The 21,819-nt window shown below is 38.4% G+C and overlaps 1 protein-coding gene and 1 pseudogene across 3 annotated transcripts in view; both read left to right on the top strand.

Moving 5' to 3' along the window:
- ARHGAP21 (Rho GTPase activating protein 21) overlaps positions 1-21,819 on the top strand; it is a 136,001-nt gene that overhangs the window by 57,259 nt on the left and 56,923 nt on the right. The gene's annotated exons all lie outside the window — the stretch shown is intronic.
- LOC112135192 (coenzyme Q-binding protein COQ10 homolog B, mitochondrial-like) lies at positions 866-12,654 on the top strand (annotated as a pseudogene).

Below are 21,819 nucleotides of genomic sequence, written 5' to 3'. Positions count from 1 at the left end.
TAATTTTTGCCTCTTCTAGATTTTTTTTACAAATGAAATAATACGGCATGTACTCTTTTGTGAGGCATAATATTTTTGACCTTCACTGTATTATATGTATGGGTACTGATAGTACTACTGTTTTTTCGTTTGTATGAATATACCACAAATTGTTTAACCACTCAACCTGTTGATGGAGCTTTGTAATAACCATTTGAGGTCTTGAAAAGGTTATGGGTTAAAATGCGAAGGAAATGGCCTTTTTTTTTTTTTTTTTTTTGCCCTATCAAAAGTAATCTGAGGGTGTAAGGCCAGGCAGGACTCTTCATAGTTGTCACTGGTACAAGATGAGCCACTCCTGCATTACCATCTGTCATGCACCAGGGTTAGGATGAATTCCAAATGCTACTTGGCATGGGTTAGAAATAAGCCTTAGTGGGGAAAGGGAAAACTCACAAAGCTGGCATCAGCAAGAGAAAAGAGGATGTAGGTACTCCATCTTCCCATCATCCTGAAGGCTGATGTGCTGATACCTGGACAACCTACTGGACACACAGCATCTAGAATTCATGCCTCTTATGGGGGGGGGGAATATATTTCTAATAAATATAGAAAGACATTGTTATAAAGCTTCATGCAGATCATTATGTGTCTGACATAGTTCGCTGAAGTGAATGGATTTAGTTTTGTACTTTGGCTAGGGAGAATAAACTTGAATATTTATAAGGGAAAACTAGAAGATCTGTTATAGATTCAGCAGAAGGAGATTTGAAGAGGAATAGTAGAGTGAGCCCAAAGGGGTATAATCTGCTGGAGAAGATAACAGTTTGCCCATTTTAATTATTAATTTATGCTTAATTTCACTCAAAAAAGGGTTTATGGCCACATGAAGAAACACCTTATTTATAGCAAGATAAAATACAAGGTCAATTATGGTAAAAAATGAATTAAATTGACATTCAGAAGATTTAGTACACATAAATTCATGCATTAGGATCTATACTGTTATTATTATTATTTTTTTTTGAGACGGAGTTTCACTCTGTTGACAGGCTGGAGTGCAGTGGCATGATCTCGGCTTAATGCAGCCTCCTCCTCCTGGGTTCAAGCGATTCTCCTGCCTCACCCCCCCTGAGTAGCTGGGACTAAAAGCGCACGCCACCACGCCCAGCTAATTTTTGTATTTTTAGTAGAAACAGGGTTTCACCATGTTGGCCAGGATGGTCTCTATCTCTTGACCTCATGATCCGCCCGCCTCGGCCTCCCAAAGTGCTGGGATTACAGGCATGAGCCACTGCACCTGGCCGGTCCTATACTGTTATTGAAGATGGGCTGTAAATTTGCTTTTGAGCTTGCCAGTGGCCATAGAAAAGATGAGAATATGATCAGTTGAGAATACACATTATTCTAAGAAAACAACATTTTGCACTGAGGTCTGAGACAGGTTTCTCCCTTGGAAAACAAAGAGTGATGGAGTAGATGATATTTTCAACACCACTTCTTCCTATGGCTGTTTTTAAAGTGGTTCCTCAATGTAAGCTGACTGCAAACCCCAAGGTCTCATTCAGCTTAAAGCACTTCTCAGCTGGGGGTGATATTGCTCCCTGGAGGTATATGGTAATGTGCCCTCTTTATACACATCTTTATCACAATTGGGAGAGGGGGAGTGTATATTGGCATCTGGTGGATAGAGGCCAGAGGTGCTGTTGAAACAGTGCATAGGGCAGCCCCCGCACAACAAAGAATTATCTGGGTTGGGCACAGTGGCTCACGCCTGTAACCCCAGCACTTTGGAAGGCTGAGGTGGGCGGATCACTTGAGGTCAGGAGTTTGAGACCAGCCTGGCCAACATGGTGAAACCTCTTCTCTACTAAAAATAAAAAAATTAGCCAGGGGTGGGGGTGCACGCTTCTAATCCCAGCTACTCAGGAGGTTGAAGCAGGAGAATTGCTTGAACCTGGGAGGTGGAGGTTGCAGTAAGCCAAGATTGCACCACTGCACTCCAACATGGATGACAGAGCAAGACTCTGTCTCAAAATAATAGTAATAGTTATTACCATTACCTGGTCCCAAATATTAATAGTGCAAGGACAAGAAACCCTGGTTTAAAGTGATGGGCAGCAAAGCATTGTGGTCCAAGTGTATAGGTCCCCATGAGTCTGGCTTGATCCAGTGACAACATTCAAGCCGTTTAGAAGAATGGATATTCAAGGCTGCATATCTGGTGATCTTTTATGATTATTATCCCTTACAACTGAACTTGAGATCTGAATTGAGTTACTGCTATAGTTTGAGGTTAAATTATCTGGTTGCTCTACTGGCATTGTGTGATGTTGATTAAGGGATAATCCTAAGTAAGAAAAGTTACATTGTAAGAAAATATAGAGTCAATATGATAACTAGAAGATAAGATGGCTAAAAGAAAAAGTCCATAAAGAATGTAAATAGAGTCATCCCTTGATATACCCAGGGGATTGCTTCCAGGACCGCCCACATATATGCTAATCTGCACACACTCATGTCCTGTAATAGACCCTGTGGAACCCATGTATTGGAAACACAGCTTTTGCATCCTTGTATTACTATGAATACCATATTTTTACTGAAAAAAAAAACTCCGCAGATCTGCAGAGTTCAAACCCATTGTTCAAGGGACAACTGTAATTGAAATGTAGTAAAAGTTTACCATCAGAGGTCTAACAGATTGAGGGAGAAAATAATTATAAGTGAGGTTAACAAAAAGGTAAATCAATAAGTTAGTTAAAAGACTAATAAGATAATTTTAAAAATCACAAAACTAAGGCTTTAAAATGAGAGAAATAGAAATTCAAGTACCTTACCTCTTCTGAATCGAAGTTCAACAAAGTTGGATATTTATTAAGTCCAGAAGATCTGTAGTTTTCTTCCTAAGCAAAGAAGAATATGGAAAGGTATTGAGAGTATTTGGAGAAAGTGATTTATAATATAATTGTAATATATTTAGAAGAACTGCTTGATTTTGGGGAGTGGGTTGGGAGAGTGGTGGAAATTAGCACATGACTTGAGAACTTAATCTATTTCAGGCATCATAATACATATTTTTATCGTCTTTAATCCTCACTCTAACCCTGTAAAGTATGAGATAATATTCCTGTTTTGTAGATGAGGGAACTCAGGCTGAGAAATAGCTTGCCTGCAGTCACACTGCTAGTAAGTGATGGTAACTGGATTTCCAAATCAGTTGTGTCTAACTCTTAGGTCCATCTTACAATTTTGCCCTCTTACTTCTGTTAACATCTTTTTAAGTCCCTTCCTCATTTCTTTAATTTTATTTTAAAAATAATGTCTTAAAAAAGGGTATGACTTATGTAGTGTTAAGAATTAGAAGATAAATATAGGGTATGTTTAGTATGTTATGAAATTAATTCTGTGAATCCTGCATGGAGAAAGGTCAAGGAGATCCCAAGTTAAGAGGCTGTGAACACTTTGCAGGAGCAACCATCACTTGTTACTCAGTTTCAGTACTTGGCTAGCAGTGGACCTGCAAAGCTTAATGAGGTTATGGAGTCCTAGTGCTCCACCTACCTTGATTGCACCTTTGCTTTCTAAGTGTGAGTTTGCTCTTGACATCCCAATTGATAGTTGGGGTCACAGACTATTTCACAAAGGCCTGTTTAGCCCTAAGTGTAATAGTCATGATACCATTGCATATAACCTGATCAACAATTATACTATATTGTATGTGAAAAAAATTTCTTCTAACTTCTAGATAATTATTTACAAGTCAGTTTTTAGAATGCAACCTATTCAGAAACAAACTATATATAATTTAGTATTTTAATTCAACAATGTTATGATTTTTATCTTACTGTCTCATTTCCTTTGAAAACTTATTTTCAAGCATATTGAGATCACGAAATCCTTTTTATGTAGAATTTTGTGTTAGTTTAATGGAATCGGAGCCTCCAGTGTAATGATCAGAGTCAAAGCCTAGAATCACTGGAGAGAAAATAATTGCCAGGATTTTATTCAAACTCCTAAGAGATGCTGTTAAAATGCCAAAATTCTGTTAAACAGTTGAACGATTTTGTTTTGGTCTTCTTTCCTTCTGGCAGTTCAGTGAAATCTCTTTTGCCACTTAATTTTCTTGTTTCTTTCGAATCAACCAAGAAATACTGAGCCATTTAATTTTCTGATTATTTTACTTACCCAGTGTTTGCATTTTGCTTTGTTTCTCATATCCTTTATGTGTGCACTCTTTTATATTTTAAAAGTATTTTTTCTTCTTGTTGGTTAGTTTTCTGTACTATGATGCAGATTTTTTATAAGAAAAAGGTTAAGTAAAATAATATTTTTGGTGGTAATAGTTGCTTGTGGATAATTAATACCTTGCTGACATCCTGTATTCCCTTAAATCTCTGGAGAATATAAATAATAATTTGTAATATAAATGTATAACAATATAGTATAACATTATGTTCTAATGTAATATGATTATAATATAAATAATATTTTAAAGAATTTATGAATATGAATAATCAAAATAAGAATAGTGGGATGGTGGCAGCCAGCTTCAGTGAGTCTTTCGGCAGCTCGGACTGGTCAGATGGCCTTGAGAGAAGGGTGGTCTCGGGATGCCATCCAAAGTTGATGACAGTGGTCGGAGCCCTGGCTCAGAGGGGCCTGAGCAGAACATCCGATATTTAGCTTCCTGTGGTATACTGATGAGCAGAGCTCTTCCGCTACATATGTCATTTTTGATTAAGGAGATATGTGCAATAACTTTCTTCACAATCGCTGCACCATTAATAAACAAAAGGAAATATTCAGAGAGGAGGATTTTAGGCTATTTAATGCAGGAAATGTATGATGTTGTATTGGGAATGGAGGATTATAAGCATTTCATTCTTTGGTGCAAAAAATCAGATATAATATCAGAGAGATCTGGATATTACAAAACACAATTAGAAATTGAGTTTCCAGCAGTGTTGGAGTGATATTCAGCAGTGACCTTGGTGAAACCTCATTTGGTAAAGGTATCCTGTACTGATGGGAGACTTTTCAAGCATGGTCCATGATCTAAGGCTTTGGGTGGGGTATCAGAAGCATGTTTAGAATTGCTTTCAAAATGTAGCAGCGTTACATGGATCTCTTTTCTGAAGTCTTTGGGAAGCAGCATTCACTGAACCCTTCAGCATCTTTTTTTTTTTTTTTTTTTTGAGAGAGAGGGTGTTGCTCTGTGCCCAGGCTGGAGTGTAGTGGCATGATGATAGCTCACTGCAGCCTCAAAGTCATGAGCTCAAGCGATCCTCCTGCCTCAGCTTCCTAAGCAGCTGGGACTACAGTTGTGCCCCACTGCCTCCCAGAGTCATTTTTAACTATACTGACCATTTAAACTATTTGAGTTTCTCTGATAGTTAGGGAAACATACTAATTAGGTATGTTTTTTATGAACTTTTAATGCTGGTTATTAGTACAATCACGAGTGTCTTAAATATTCTTGAGGATATTTTAGGAAGTAGGAAGAATAATGATGATGATGATGAAGATGATAATAATGATGATGGTAGTGGTGGTGGCGGCAGCTAATTTAACAGTGTACTGGCTGCATTCCAAGACTGCATGGATTAACTCATTTAACCCTCTCAACAGCATTCTAAGGTGGATATTATTATCACCACCATATTTCAGATGATGAAACTAAGGTGCAGAGTGTTGAAGTTACTAGCAGGTGGCAGAATTTGACTACAAGTCAGGAAGTCTCTAAGTTTCTACCACAGCCTCTCAATAAAGTTCTTTACTCTTGGCTGGGTATAGTGACCCATGCCTGTAATCCCAGCACTTTGGGAGGCCACGGCAGGAGAATAGCTTGAGGCCAGGAGGTTGAGAACAGCCTGGGTAACATAGCAAGATCTCTGTATCTACAAAACAAAAAAAGGAAGTTCTTTACTCTCACATAATTCATTCTTGAAAGTATGTAAGAAAGAGGATTCTGGGCCGGGCTCAGCGGCTTACGCCTGTAATTCTAGCGCTTTGGGAGGCCGAGGTGGGCAGATCACCTGAGGTTGGGAGTTCAAGACCAGCCTGACCAACATGGAGAAACCCCATCTCTACTAAAAATCCAAAATTAGCCTGGTGTGGTGGCACATGCCTGTAATCCCAGCTACTCGGGAGGCTGAGGCAGGAGAATCGCTTGAACCTGGGAGTCGGAGATTGCAGTGAGCTGAGATCTGCCATCACACTCCATCTTGGGCAACAAGAGAGAAATTCCATCTCAAAAAAAAGAAAGAGGATTCTGTTCACTTGAAAGGTAGATAATAATAAAAGATCCATTTGTATATCTTCTTTGGACAATAGTGCTGCTGTGAACATGCATGCACAAGTGTTTGTCTGAATTCTTCTTTTCAATTTTTGGGGGTTATACCTAGGAGTAGAGTTGCTGGGTCACATGGTAATCCTATGTTTCATATTTTGAGGAACTGCCAAACCATTTTCCACAGTGGCTACACCATTTCTATGTCTCCGTCAGCAATGAATGAGGGTTCTAATTTCTGTACGTCCTCTCCAACATGTGTTGTTTTCCATTTTTGTATTATAGCCAACCCAGTGGGTGTGAAGTGGTATCTCATTGTGGTTTTCACTTGTATTTCCTTAATGCCTAATGACTTTGAGCATCTTTGTGTGTGTTTGTCGCCATTTGTATATGTTGTGTGGAGAAATGTCTGTTCAAATCCAGTGCCTGTTTTTAAATTGGGTTGTTTTTTGTTGTTGAGCTTTAAGTATTTTTTTTTTAATACTTTAAGTTCTAGGGTACATGGGCACAACGTGCAGGTTTGTTACATATGTATACATGTGCCATGTTGGTGTGCTGCACCCATTAACTCGTCATTTACATTAGGTATATCTCCTAATGCTATGCTTCCCCTCTCCCCAGGACAGGCCCCAGTGTGTGAAGTTTCCCACCCTGTCTACAGGTGTTCTCATTGTTCATTTCCCACCTATGAGTGAGAACATGCGGTGTTTGGTTTTCTGTCCTTGCCATAGTTTGCTCAGAATGATGGTTTCTAGCTTCATCGATGTCCCTACAAAGGACATGAACTCATCCTTTTTTATGGCTGCATAGTATTCCATGGTGTATATGTGCCACATTTTCTTAATCCAGTCTATCATTGATGGACATTTGGGTTGGTTCCAAGTCTTTGCTATTGTGAATAGTGCCGCAATAAACATATGTGTGTGTGCATGTGTCTTTATAGCAGCGTGATTTATAATCCTTTGAGTATATGCCCAGTAATGGGATGGCTGTATCAAATAGTATTTCTAGTTCTATATCCTTGAGGAATCACCACACTGTCTTCCACAATGGTTGAACTAGTTTACAATCCCACCAACAGTATAAAAGCTTTCCTATTTCTCCACATCCTCTCCAGCACCTGTTGTTTCCTGACTTTTTAATGATCGCCATTCTAACTGGAGTGAGATGGTATCTCATTGTGGTTTTGATTTTCATTTCTCTGATGGTCAGTGATGATGAGCATTTTTTCATGTGTCTGTTGGCTGCATAAATGTCTTCTTTTGAGAAGTGTCTGTTCATATCCTTTGCCTACTTTTTGATGGGGTTGTTTGATTTTTTCTTGTAAATTTGTTTGAGTTCTTTGTAGATTCTGGATATTAGCCCTTTGTCAGATGGGTAGACTGTGAAAATTTCCTCCCATTCTGTAGGTTGCCTATTCACTCTGATGGTAGTTTCTTTTGCTGTACAGAAGCTCTTTAGTTGAATTAGATCCCATTTGTCAATTTTGGCTTTTGTTGCCATTGCTTTTGGTGTTTTAGACATGAAGTCCTTGCCCATGCCTATGTCCTGAATGATATTGCCTAGGTTTTCTTCTAGGGTTTTTATGGTTTTAGGTCTCACATTTAAGTCTTCAATCCATCTTGAATTAATTTTTGTATAAGGTGTAAGGAAGGGATCCAGTTTCAGCTTTCTACATATGGCTAGGCTGTTTTCCCAGCACCATTTATTAAATAGGGTATCCTTTCCCCATTTCTTGTTTTTGTCAGGTTTGTCAAAGATCAGATGGTTGTAGATGTGTGGTATTATTTCTGAGGGCTCTGTTCTGTTCCATTGATCTATATCTCTGTTTTGGTACTAGTACCATGCTATTTTTGGTTACTATAGCCTGGTAGTATAGTTTGAAGTCAGGTAGTGTGATGCCTCCAGCTTTGTTCTTTTTGCTTAGGATTGTCTTGGTAATGCAGGCTCTTTTTTTGGTTCCATATGAACTTTAAAGTAGTTTTTTTCGAATTCTGTGAAGAAAGTCATTGGTAGCTTGATGGGGATGGCACTGAATCTATAATTTACCTTGGGCAGTATGGCCATTTTCATGATATTGATTCTTCCTATCCATGAGCATGGAATGTACTTCCATTTGTTTGTCCTCTATTATTTCGTTGAGCAGTGGATTGTAGTTCTCTTTGAAGAGGGCCTTCACGTCCCTTGTAAGTTGGATTCCTGGGTATTTTATTCTCTTTGAAGCAATTGTGAATGGGAGTTCACTCATGATTTTGCTCTCTGTTTGTCTGTTATTGGTGTATAGGAATGCTTGTGATTTTTGCACATTGATTTTGTATCCTGAGACTTTGCTGAAGTTGCTTATCAGTCTAAGGATATTTTGGGCTGAGACAATAGGGTTTTCTAAATATGCAATTATGTCATCTGCAAACAGGGACAATTTGACTTCCTCTTTTCCTAATTGAATACCCTTTATTTCTCTCTCTTGCCTGATTGCCCTTGCCAGAACTTCCAACACTATGTTGACTAGGAGTGGTGAGAGAGGGCATCCCTGTTGTGTGCCAGTTTTCAAAGATAATGCTTCCAGTTTTTGCCCATTCAGTATGATATTGGCTGTGGGTTTGTCATAAATAGCTCTTATTATTTTGAGATACGTCCCATCAATACCTAATTTATTGAGAGTTTTTAGCATGAAGGGCTGTTGAATCTTGTTGAGGGCCTTTTCTGCATCTATTGAGATAATCATGTGGTTTTTGTCTTTGGTTCTGTTTATATATTCTGGTTACCAAGTCCTTATCAGATATATGATTTGCATATATTTTCCTCCATTATGTAGGTTGTCTTTTCACTTTCTTTTTTTTCACTTTCTTAGTAATGTCCTTTGCTGCACAAAAGTTTTTAATTTTGATAAAATATAATTCATCTACCTTTTATTATTTTGCTCATGCTCTTGTTGTTAAAAACATTTTGATGAGTGGAAGAAACCAAGCACAAAAGAGTACTATCTGATTCCATTTATATAAAATCCTAGGAAAGACTAATCTAAACAGGTCTGTGAGTTGGCATGGTGGTTTGCACCTGTAGACCTGGTTACTGGGAAGGCTGAGGACAGAAAGGTTGCTTGAACCCAGGAATTCAAAGCCATCTTGGGCAGCATAGCAAATAGCGAGACCTTGTCTCTTTTTTTTAATTTTTTTTTTTTGAGACGGAGTCTTGCTCTGTCGCCCAGGCTGGAGTACAGTGGCACCATCTCAGCTCACTGCAAGCTCCACCTCCCAGGTTCACACCATTCTCCTGCCTCAGCCTCCCGAGTAGCTGGGACTACAGGTGCCCGCCACCATGCCCGGCTAATTTTTTTGTATTTTTAGTAGAGACAGGGTTTCACTGTGTTAGCCAGGATGGTCTCGATCTCCTGACCTCATGATCTGTCCACCTCGGCCTCCCAAAGTGCTGGGATTACAGGTGTGAGCTACTGCGCCCAGCCAAGACTTTGTCTCTTAAACAAAACAAAACAAAACAAAATCCTCTTCTAAACAGGTCTGTGGTTGCCTGAATTGACTGGGAAAGGGTACCAGGGAACTCGTTAGCATAATAGAAATGTTCCATATCATGGTTATGGTAGTGGTTACATGGGTGTATGCAGTTGTCTAAACTTATTGAAGCCTGCACTTAAAATGGGTATTTTTTATCTTATGTATGTTATACCTCGATAAAGCTGATGTTTTAAAAAAGAATATGTACAACTTATCCAATCTACTGTTAATTGACATTGAATTTTTTTCAGTGTTTAGCTACTTGAAACAATGCAGCTATGAGAATTCTTGTATGTGTACTTTTGTACACATATGTACTCATTTCTAGAGGGTATGTATATCTAGGCATTGCTGGGTCATGGGTATGCATATGATTACATTTAGTAGGTGCTGCTAAACAGTTTTCTGAAGGGACCATACCCATTTACACACTCAGCAACAGTGTATGAGAGTTCCGCTTGCTCTGTTTCCTCACTGACACTTGCTGTTGTCAGTCTTTGTAATTTTAATCATTCTAGTGGATGTACAGTGGTGTGCACTATGGCTTTAATTTGGATTTCCTGAAGACTAATGAGGTTGATTACCTTTTATTTGGATTTTACCTGTCAGTTCTTTTTTTATTATTAACTTGTAGGCATTCTTTAAATATTGTGGATGAGGACTTTGTTAGTGATATACGATTAGCAGGTAATTCAACCTGTGATTTGCCTTTCAGTTTCTTATTAGTAATTTTTATAAAGGGAAGTTTCTAATTTTAATGTCATCTGAATTATCAGTCTTTCCTTTTGTGGTTGATAGTTTATGAGTTCTAGTTAAGAATTTTTTTCTACTCCATGGTCATGCAGATATCCTCCTGTGTTATCTTCAAGATGCGTTATTCACAGTTAAGCCTAAAATCCACCTGAAATTGATTATTTTTGCATATGATGTGAGGTCAAGATGAATTTTTTTCCTATATAGATATTTATTTGGCCCCACACTATTTTGTGGAAAGTCCATACTTTCTCTAGAGCTCTGTAATACCACCTTGATCTAAATTGTATGTGTGTAGGTCTGTTTCTAGACTTGCTTCTATTCCAGGGATTGACCCATAGCTCATTTTTGTGCAGTCTCCAAGCTAAGAATAGATCTGTATTTTTATAGGGTTGTTAAAAAAAGAAGAATATGTGACGGAGACTGTATGTGTCCCAGAAAGCCTGAAATATTTACTGTCTGGCTCTTTACAGAAAATGTTTGCCAACCTTTGTTCTATTCCATTGATCACTTTCTTTGCACCAAAACAACACTATTTTAATTAATGTGGCTTTATAATAAGTGCTGCTATTGGGTTGAATAAGTCTTCTTAGAATTGAATTTTCAGTTTCTATACCCACAAGAAAAAATTCTGTTGGAATTTTGATTGGTTTTATATTGTTTATAATACTGGAATATCTGAAACATGGAATCTTTTGATCTATGAATGTGGTGTATCTCTCTCATGAATGAGTGTTAAAATGGTCTGCATCTTTTGGGTTAATCTTTGGATTTTTCTTCCTTAATCACTTAATGTAGTAGATCATGTTGATAAAGTTTTCAAATGTGAAACCAGCCCTGCATTACTGGAGTAAACCAAACTTGTTCACAATGTATGATGCTTTTTATATATCACCAGATTTGGTTTTCTGTTTTATTTAGAATTTTTGCATCTCTGCTCAAGGATTGCCTTTACCTAAAGGCGGGCCTTGATCTGATAATTGGTGTTGAGTAGCAGACATCAAGATGGAAGCAGATACTAAACCAGGATGAGATATGCAGAAGGCTTATTGGGGGCAATGCTTGTAAAGGATAAAGAAGAAAGCAAGAGAGGACAGGGGAAAACCTGAGACCATGAGACAGGCCTGACCCCTGTGAAAGAAGAGAGGAAAGGAAAGAATTGGTAGGAAGGGCCCCAGCCTGCAGCACAGATCTAAGAACGCCTCTGCTAGGCCAGTGAAGAGTCCCCAGGCAAACACTTGTCTTTTAGAAGAATCCTGCTTTGGGCAGGAATGGGGAAATGTGGCCTCTGCATGAACATGGCGATGGATCCAAAGGGTGGCAGCTGGGGCTGTCAGTCACAGTCTTCCCCACGGCAGGTTCTTCAGAAGGAGATGTGTGGAGGAACAGCCCACCTCCATGCTTGACATGGTTGGCCTTTTTCTTTTCACCTCTGCTCACAGGTTGTATTCTTTTGGGGACCCCAAGCGAAAACATGGTGTTTTCTAGAGCTCTTTTCCTTGGCTGGCCCTGAAGTTCCTTTTTTTTTTTTTTTGTCTCCTCAGCCTTTTGAGATTGATGGAAGCTCTGTGCAGCTGGTCAGTCTCTCAGCCATGACTTTGGAAACAGGAAATGCCTCAAGGTGAACAGTTGTGCAAAGCACTGGACTCACCTCTCTGGATTTCCATCTATTTGGAAGCTTGTCCCATTAAGCCTTGGTAGCTTTCTGGTGCCTTCACACAGATGTGGTTATACATCATCTAGCTTTTCTGGCTGTTATTCATGGGTAGAAGAGTTGATTCTGTAACCAGCTAGTTCACCGTAGGTAGATTTAGAAATTTTCACCTATGTATTTAACGTAATTAATTATGTATTTATTGTTTAATCTTTTATTTTGAACTTTTTCCTGGTTCATTCTTATATTTTCTCTTTTCTGAGGTTAAACAATAATTTCTCTTTTATACTTTCTACTTGAAAGGTTGAAGAATATTATTACCCTTCTTTTAGTGGTTATCCTAGAAACAATATGCAAGCTCATCAAAGTCTAATGCTACTTAAAATTCTCTTCTACTCTTATAAAATATAAGGACCTTAGAACATTTTAACTCCATTATCTCCTTCCTAGCTACATGTTGCTTTTTTTTTTTTTTTTTTTTTTTAAGAGATGGGGTCTCACTGTGTTACCCATGCTGATCTTGAACTCCTGGCCTCAGGCAGTCCCCCCTCAGGCACTACTCAGAGCCTCAGCCTCCTGAGTAGTTGGGATTATAGGCATGAGCCACTGCGCCTGGCTCCAACATGTTACTTATATGTGATGTAATTCTCTCTCCTTTTTTCCATGAAATATCTGTGTTCTGCCCTCATTTTTGGAAGGTATTTTTGCTTGGTACACAATTATTCAGTAATATTGAAGATATTATTTCATTCTTACTCCATCTCCCATGGCTACTAAATTCTCTAGTTTTTCTTTTTCTTCTTCTTTTTTGTCTTTCTGGTCTGCATTCTAGATAATTTCTTCCAATATATGTTCAGTAAATTTCTTTTTAGTTACGTTTTAAAGTTTGATTATGAGAAGTTTTTTAGGGTACTGCAGCAAATATGCTTGATCACTTTTTTTAGTTCTTCACCTGGACTACTTTTAGTTTTATCTTTTTATTTCTTCAGACATGGTAAGCGGAATTTTTTTATAATCTTTGCCTGGTGATTCCTTTATCAGAAGTCTTTGTGAGTCTGTTTCTCTTGTTTGTTTTCTCTGGTAGCTTTAGCTTAGAATATTGTTGTTTTCCATGGTTTTTTTTTTTTTAACTGCTTTGTGTTTTTCGACCATCAAAAATTATTACTTGGGGATTCTTTGAGCTCTAAGATGAAAAATCTCTTCTCCAAGTTGATTGGTGTTTGCTTTTGTCCAGGGACAGGCTGTTACCTGAGTTAGCCTAAAAATCCATGTCCATGTGCAGTTTAGCCCATGGCCACTTCTTAGAGCTATCTTTCCCCTTCCTTTTTTTCTTTTTCCTACTTTATTCAGCTCCAAAGTAGCCTCTGGGTTGGTGGGGCATTATTTGTAGTTACCCTTCCTCTTAAGAGTGGGAGAGTCTCCTGATAGAGTCCTAACTGGACTTGGGCTTTTTCTTCTGTTTGCTGGGTAGAAAAGTCCTTAAAATGGATGCTCATGTTCAGTGGCCTGGGCATATATCGTTTCACTGGTATCAATAGTATTTGGGATGTAATTTTCTAGCAGCTAGGCTTTACATGTATATACACTATGGTTCAGATATAAATTACCCATCTCTCTATATTAGCCCAATTAGCTAGTACATGGATAAGTCATTAGATAATTTGCTACCCATGTATTTGTCCTATTAAGATGTAGTTATAATAAAATTACCAAGTTATCTGTAGTTTGCTATTATGGGTAATATTTCCTAATGTAAAATGTATAAACTCACTTATATACATATATACACACATACACATATGCATACATAAACTCACACAAAGGTAATAAAAGTGTTTCTATATGTTGCTAGTAACAAGTTAATTTCAAAATATTTATTTTGTTCTTCTCTAGTGGACAGGTGGGAAAAGATGGGAAAGGAGGTCTCCAGGGTTGTCTTCTGACTAAATAGGACATGATTAAAACACTTGGGAGCCTCAGATATAAAGGGGCTGTGATGGTAAGAATATATATACATTTTGACCTATGATGATTTTTTTTTTTTTTTTTGAGACAGAGTTTTGCTCTTGTCGTGCAGGCTGGAGTGCGATGGCGTGATCTCGGCTCACTGTAGCCTCCGCCTCTGGGTTCAAGCAATTCTCCTGCCTCAGCCTCCCGAGTAGCTGGGATTATAGGCACCTACCACCACGCCTGGCTAATTTTTGTATTTTTAGTAGAGACAGGGTTTCACCATGTTGGTTGGCCATGCTGTCTTGAGCTCCTGACCTCAAGGTGATCCACCCACCTCGGCCTCCCAAAGTGCTGGGATTACAGGCGTGAGCCACTGCACCCGGCTGACCTATGATATGTGTTTTTAAAAAGAAGTTGGAGAAAACTTGAAACTTTGTTTGAAAGAGAATTGCTTAGGGAAAAAGTGGTAGCTGCTTTCAGATGTTTGAAGGGATATTTTGTATAAGATGAAATAGATTGATGTTTCACAATTTTTGAAAGCTATAGACCTTTTCCCTAATTCTCTACTAGAAAATTCTACTCATATTTTGGAGACAATCTGAGTGATTGTTCATGCTGTGTGGTAAACAAGTAGGGAATTTCTTCCTCCTGACGTACCTGTTCGAGGGAGGTGGTGGCAGCAGCACGAACCTAATGAAGGCAGAGAAATGAGAGGCAAAGACTGAGCATTAGAATATGCAGGCTAGGCACGGTGGCTCACGCCTGTAATCCCAGCACTTTGGGAGGCCGGGGTGGGTGGATCACCTGAGGTCAGGAGTTGAGACCACTCTGGCCAACACGGTGAAACCCTCGTCTCTACTAAAAATAGAAAAATTAGTCGGGTGTGGTGGCGCATACCTGTAAATCCCATCTACTTGGGAGGCTGAGGCAGGAGAATCACTTGAACCCAAGAGGCAGAGGTTGCAGTGAGCCAAGATCATGTCACTGCACTCCGGCCTGGGGAACAGAGTGAGACTGTCTGGGGGGTAAAAAAAAAAGAATATACAAAGTAAACTTTTCTTACATACTTTGACTTTTCAGTATTTTTGTGGAAAACAATTTTTTTAATGTATTACTTTCAGAGCAAAGATCATTAAGGATAGAAATTGTCTTTTATTGCTGAGTTTTCAGTGCCTAGTAAGTACCTGGTACATATAGTAGGAGCTCAGATGTTTGCTGAGTAAATGTGTTGAATAAAGGGAGGTGCACTGGGGTATTTCTAATGATGACCACCATCTTGAATTGGCACAAGCTTCTAAAATGACTGCTCCCAAAGCTGCAAAATTTACTATGTTAGTATCTAACCTCTGCTGTTGAAGAAGAAAAGCAGATTTCTGACTGCCCTCCTACTTTTCTTTTGTCTTTTCCCATCAACCTCTCTAACACAAAGTGCCAGTGACACTCTTTTGATTTAGAAATCAGTTTCCCGTAGGTGCTATGTGTATAAGCTAGAACAGTAATAACAAAAACATGGTAATCCTGGATTTGCATAACAACTTGAGCTTCCTCTTTGTAAAATAAACTGATAAAGTAAGGTGGTCAAGTTAGATGAAAGGTTAAAAAAAATATTTTACTTCAAGTCCCAGGAAACCTTGTTTATAGTGATCTAAAATGCAAAGAATTCAACTGGATTAAAGTAGCATTGTCAGAAATTCCATTTCTAGGAGTAGATTTTAAGAGTTTGAGAAACAGTGCATGAAGTTAATTTGGCAGCCAAGAAAATAAATGAAATTTAAAAAATCTCTTCAAGGGTTCTAAAACACTTAACATGAAATTTAGGATTTCAGAGAACTAATTGGAGACACTGAACAGATAGGACGATACAGGTGAAAAAGAAGAAAAGTGCATGGCAGATTATTAATGTTCTGCAGAATATTAATTTCTCCTCTGGAAAGAACTTCTTTAAAGAAATGTTACTCTAGAGGTAACTCTGTAGTTAGGTAATTTTGAGCTTTTTTTTCTAAATTAATTTTTAAATTTATAATTGACAATTATACATATTTATGAGATACAGTGTGATATTTTAATGCATATATGCATTGTATAATGATCAAATCATTGTATAATGGTTTCTTTTTATTATTAAAATTTTTTTAGAGACAAGTTCTCACTATGTTGCTCAGGCTGATCTTGAACTCCTGAGCTCAAGTGATCCTCCCACCTTGGCCTCCCAAAGTGCTAGGATTACAAGACCAAGCTACCATGCTGAGCCATTTTTTTCCCTCTTAAATACAGGGTCTCATTCTGTCTCCCAGGCTGGAGTGCAGTGGCACAATCTCAGCTCACTGCAACCTCCACCTCAGCCTCTGGAATAGCTGGGACCACAGGCTTGCACCACCGTGCTTGACTGATTTTTGTATTTTTTGTAGCAACAAGGTTTTGCCATGTTGCCTAGACTGGTCTTGAACTAGGCTCCTGGCTTTGCCTCTCAAACTGCTAGGATTACAGGTATGAGCCACCACACCTGGCCAAGTTGATTTCATAGAAGTTGAGCTGTCTTTTTTTTCAGCTGCTCCATAACTTAAGACCTTAATCATAGACACCCCCTAGTTGAGTAGTCCCATTTTCCTTCCTGATTGCTCTCCAGCTAGTTAGCCTACATTGAAAGTACATGATTCATAAATCCATTTAGTAAAGATTTAATTATAATAGTTACAGTCCCTGTTTTTGATGTTTAACAGATAATTTTTCATCTTTGCTATAAAAACAGAACAGAAATATTTACATGTAAATGCCAAACACATTAAATCAGAAATATAATTTTTGTTTATTTATTCCTTTAGCAAACATCTGTTGAGTCAGTCCTGTGAGCCACTCACTAAACTAATTACTGGGAAGGAAGTGATGTGGCCTCTAACCTCACTTCCTTCAGATAGCTGTGCACATGTCACCTTGTTAGAGAGGCCTTCCCTGACCACTTCAGAAAAACAGCCCTGCCTTTCCCTCTTCCTTTCCTTCTCACTCTGCTTATTGTTCTCCATTGCAGTTGTCACCATTTCTCATATTACTTATTTCTTCCTGAGCGTTTTTCTCTCTCAGTTGGAATGTAGAGCAGAAACTTTATTTTCTTACTTTATCTCTTAAAGCCCGGAACAGTTCCTGGCACATATACATCTAATGAATATATGTAGAATACAGACTCTGATTCATTGTGTCATGATCCTACAACAACTGCATATACCTTTATTTTTGTACTTACGTAATTATTTTATACTTATATCCTCCACCAAACTAGAAACTACTTTTTTTTTTTTTTTTTCCTGAGGCAGAGCCTAACTCTATTGCTCAGTCTGGAGTGTAGCAGCACGATCTTGGTTCACTGGGTCCTATGCTTTCTGGGTTCAAGCGATGATCCTGCCTTAGCCTCCCTAGTAGCTGGGACTACAGGCACTCATCACCACACCCTGCTAATTTTTGTATTTTTTTTTAGTAGAGATGGGGTTTCACCATGTTGGCCAGGCTGGTCTCGATCTCCTGACTGCAGGTGATCAACCCATCTCAGCCTCCCAAAATGCTGGGATTACAGATATGAGCCACCACACCTGGCCGGAACTTTTTGAAGTCAGTTTTAAGCACCAGGTGAGGGGATCTCAGGTGGGGTGTCCATTGGGTTGTTAACAGATGAATAAGAGTTTATCAGGAGGAAGAAAAAATGGCATTCCAGAACAGATTTTAGAGACATTTAGAAGTTACATTTGCCCAGATTTGGTGGAAAGATTTTAGGATGGAGTGTGTGTCTCCAGTTAAAGATGCCTTTTGGAGCACTGTGCTTTTCTGACCTGAGTGACTGGATAGATGGAGGTGTCATTAAATGAAGGATCGAAGGATATTGAAGTGAAATATATCTCTCCTTCCTCTGGAGAAATGAGTTTAGTTTGGGATAAGTTGCATTTCTGATGCCTGTAGAGTTCAGTATCTAGCTGAAAATTTGTTTCTAGAGTTCTCAAGAAAGAGGTTAGAGGTTGAAAATAGATTTGACAGTCATTTTATATGTTATAATTAAGTCTTAAGCATAAGTGAAACCATACACAGAGAGGATAAAGACATGTAGAATAAAGACAAGACTCTAAGAGATGGTCAGAGAAAGAAGAATCAGAAAGGAAATTTGAGAGTAAGTAGTGGAAAGGTCTGAGGACAACCAGGAGGAGTTGGTAATTTGCTTATTAGGAGGTGATAATTTTAAGTGGGGCAAAGGGAGTGGAAAATTTGTCCTTTGTCGTAGAGAATTCATTAGGATTTGGACTAAAGAGTTACAGTTGGACTAGACCTGACAAATGGCAGTTTGGTAAAGTTACTGAGAACAGTTTCAGTGCAGTGGACGGAAGGGAGGAGGAAGACAGATAGGAGTGGGTTGGAACATAAAAATTAAAGCAGCAAACCGTGACAAGGTCAGGGTAGGGTAGTTGGCAGTTTTGCCCCCCAGGAGATATTTGTTAATTTCTGAGAAACCCTGAATTAGAGGTAACTGAAGGTAAGTGATACATACACTACATTTGTAAGTAGTTTGAAAAAACAAAGGGATAGAGAGGATAGCTATATGGAAAGGTGGAGAGAACTTTTGTTGTTTGGGAAGCTTTTATATATCCATGAGATTTGGAGAGAAGACTAGAGATTTTCTCACATGAAGTTTCACATGTGAGAAGAGAGAATTATGGTGGCAAGGCCCTGAAGAGGACTGATGACTAAATCCCCACCTGAAATAGGACAAAGAAAATGAGGACAGGCAAAGAAAAAAAAGTTGAGGATATAGCAATTGAGTGAACTGGGAGACAAGGTTATTGAACTAGTGTGAGGAAATCAGCATGGAACAGCAAGTTAAAGAGGGTTATGATGGCCGGGTGTGGTGACTCATGCCTGTAATCCCAGCACTTTGGGTGGGAGGCTGAGGGAGGAGGATTGCTTGAAGTCAGTTCGAGATCAACCTGGTCAATGTAGCAAGACCTTGTCTCTATAAAAATAAATAAATAAAAAAGAAGGTTACTAGAAGTTTGAAACAGCAACCTTGAGGGGACAGGAATTAAAATGCAAGCAAGAGACTTTTCTGAGCGGTGTCAAGAACTTAGCTGAACAGGGAAATTGTAAATCAATGATTGTTATGCAGTTTTATTCAGCTGTAGTAGCAGGCCAAGAACAAGAACAGAGCAGGTGTATTTTGGAATTCTCTGTAGTTAGAGATTGGCAATTCGAATGCTTTGAAAGGTTAAGGGGAAAGGACGTTGAGGGTGCTGGTGAATTTTGTTGAAATACTGATCCATGGGTAATGTTAGTAAGAAAGAAAGGAGCTTCTGTTCCAATTTTAGTATATGTGTTGCCGAAGTGAGCATGAAAGTAATTTCTGGAGGGAGACTGATAGTTTAGAAGAATGGAGAAGAAGGCTAAAGGGAATGGAAGGTCTTGATAAAGTCAAGCAAGTTTAATTGGTTAAAGGATTGAGAGGTGATAAAGTCAGATAGAAAGATAGTTGGTTAGAGCACCATAACAAATTTTTCTGAGTTTGCAGAGAAATTAAATTCTAGTAGCATAACAGAAATAATAGGGCTATGAATCTAGATATGATAATATTGTGTGTGAAATGTTACATGTGAAATGTACAATGCTACATGAACTTCAAATACTTTAGAAAGCAGATGCCAGGATTCTTTGTTCATTGTAGGATAATCAATGCGTGGCACATTTGTAAGAACTCGGTAAATATTTGTTGAATGAATAACACCCATCCACAGTCTTTCTTGCCTAGATAGTTCATAATGCCAGAAAATTTTGATTCATGTCTGACACCTAGTGGTGGTGTACTTAAACTACTGTTGAGTGGCAGCATTTTCCTTATACTATTTGAGGGAAATAGTATAGATTAGTCATAGCACTATTGCTTTGTCCCTGAAACAACTCTCCAAGTTGGTTTTGGGAATTTTTACTATTGGCATTTTCCAGGGCTCTAATTTTAATTAGCAAACATTTGTTGAGCATCTACTATGTGCCAGGCACTGTTCTGTGTGCTGGAGATTTTCATGTACTATATATTCTCGTGCATATATGAACTCACTGAACTTGAATACGTAGGTAGAGCAGTTGCATTGGGCTACTTGTTAAGGCACTTAATTTAGGATTCTATTATGATTTTTACATGTGAAACCTTTCTAAATTTATTTCATAGCCTTTGGGGCTATCATTTCTGTCATGACATACTGCTTTTTATTAATGTTAAGTAGGTATTTAGGAAGATGAAAATAGAGTGGGTTTGTCAGCTTACAGTACAAATCACATAGTGCAGAATGCTACATACTGTGAAGAACTGTTGAAGGATTTTGTTGTCTTGCCTTTAAGAAAATGTACAGTTCTTATCTGTTAGTGGTGTATATGGATATATTTAAAGTATCTATGAATGACATGATATCTGGGATTTGCATTAAAATGTTTTAAAGTGGATGGGTTTCAATGAAGCAAGACAAGACTGAAAATGTTTCTATAATTATTTAAGCTGCATTCATGGGGCTTTATTGTCCTCTCTACTTTTGTGTATGCTGGACATTTCCACGGTAAAACCTTTTTTTTTTTTTTTTCCCCAAGATGGAGTCTCGCTCTGTCACCCAGGCTGGAGTGCAGTGGCTCAGTCTAGGCTCACTGCAACCTCTGCCTCCCATGTTTAAGCAGTTATCTGCCTCAGCCTCCCAAGTAGCTGGGATTACAGGCGTGTGCCACAATGCCCGGCTAATTTTTTGTGTGTTTTTAGTAGAGACAGGGTTTCACCATCTTGGCCGGGCTGGTCTTGAACTCCTGACCTCGTGATCCACCCGCCTCTGCCTCCCAAAGTGTTGGGATTACAGGCATGAGCCATCATGCCCGGCCAGTAAAACCTTTTAAAAACTAGAGAGGTGTGGGTTGAAAGAAAGGTTAGCATGATTCAGTTAGAACATGGTTTGCTTTTTTATATTAAACAAACTTTCTTATTTCATTTTGTTCTGTTTGTTGTTACTTGAAGATCAGGTTGAGTAGAAAGATAGTATGTTTTTACTAATAATAGATATAATGTGATTGAGACCTGACAGGTGACATTCTACTGACAGTATCCAGAGATTATTGGAATTTGGGTTTGGGAGCTCATGGTAATTGCTGGATCTGCAGATTGGAGACTTGGAGATATAATTTTAAAGTGCTAGCTATCACCTGCAAGTGAGAGCATTTTGAGTGAGAATTTGGGGAACACCTAGATTTAATAAGTTGGCACATCTTTCTTAGTGCTTCTCTCCTTACCAAAAAACAAACAAACAAACAAACAAAGAAAGGACTAATAATCTGCCATAGCAGTCTTCTTAAATTGGATTCTGCTTAATGACTTATATAGGATATATTTATCATATGATACATACGGATTTTTAATATTGGACATTGTGTCTCTGTTAGACTCTTAAGATACCAGTAAACCATATCCCCAAAATAAAAGTTAGAAGCCTGTTGTCAACAATAAGAAATAATAGTTATGAAATATTTTAGGCAAAAATGTTAGGTTCTAAATGCTTGCCACCCATCTTTGTCATCTTAACATTTCAGCTTCACCTCCACCCCCTCATAACCTTTCTTTTTCCTTCTCTCTTTCTCTCTCCTGAAGACATAAATGACTGCAAATATAATAAGGCCCTTTT

This window comes from Pongo abelii, chromosome 8 (genome assembly GCF_028885655.2).
Source record: "Pongo abelii isolate AG06213 chromosome 8, NHGRI_mPonAbe1-v2.0_pri, whole genome shotgun sequence".
Classification (NCBI taxonomy): Eukaryota; Metazoa; Chordata; class Mammalia; order Primates; family Hominidae; genus Pongo; species Pongo abelii.
The sequence above is the reverse complement of the archived record's forward strand: the minus strand, read 5'-3'. Positions and strand labels throughout refer to the sequence as shown.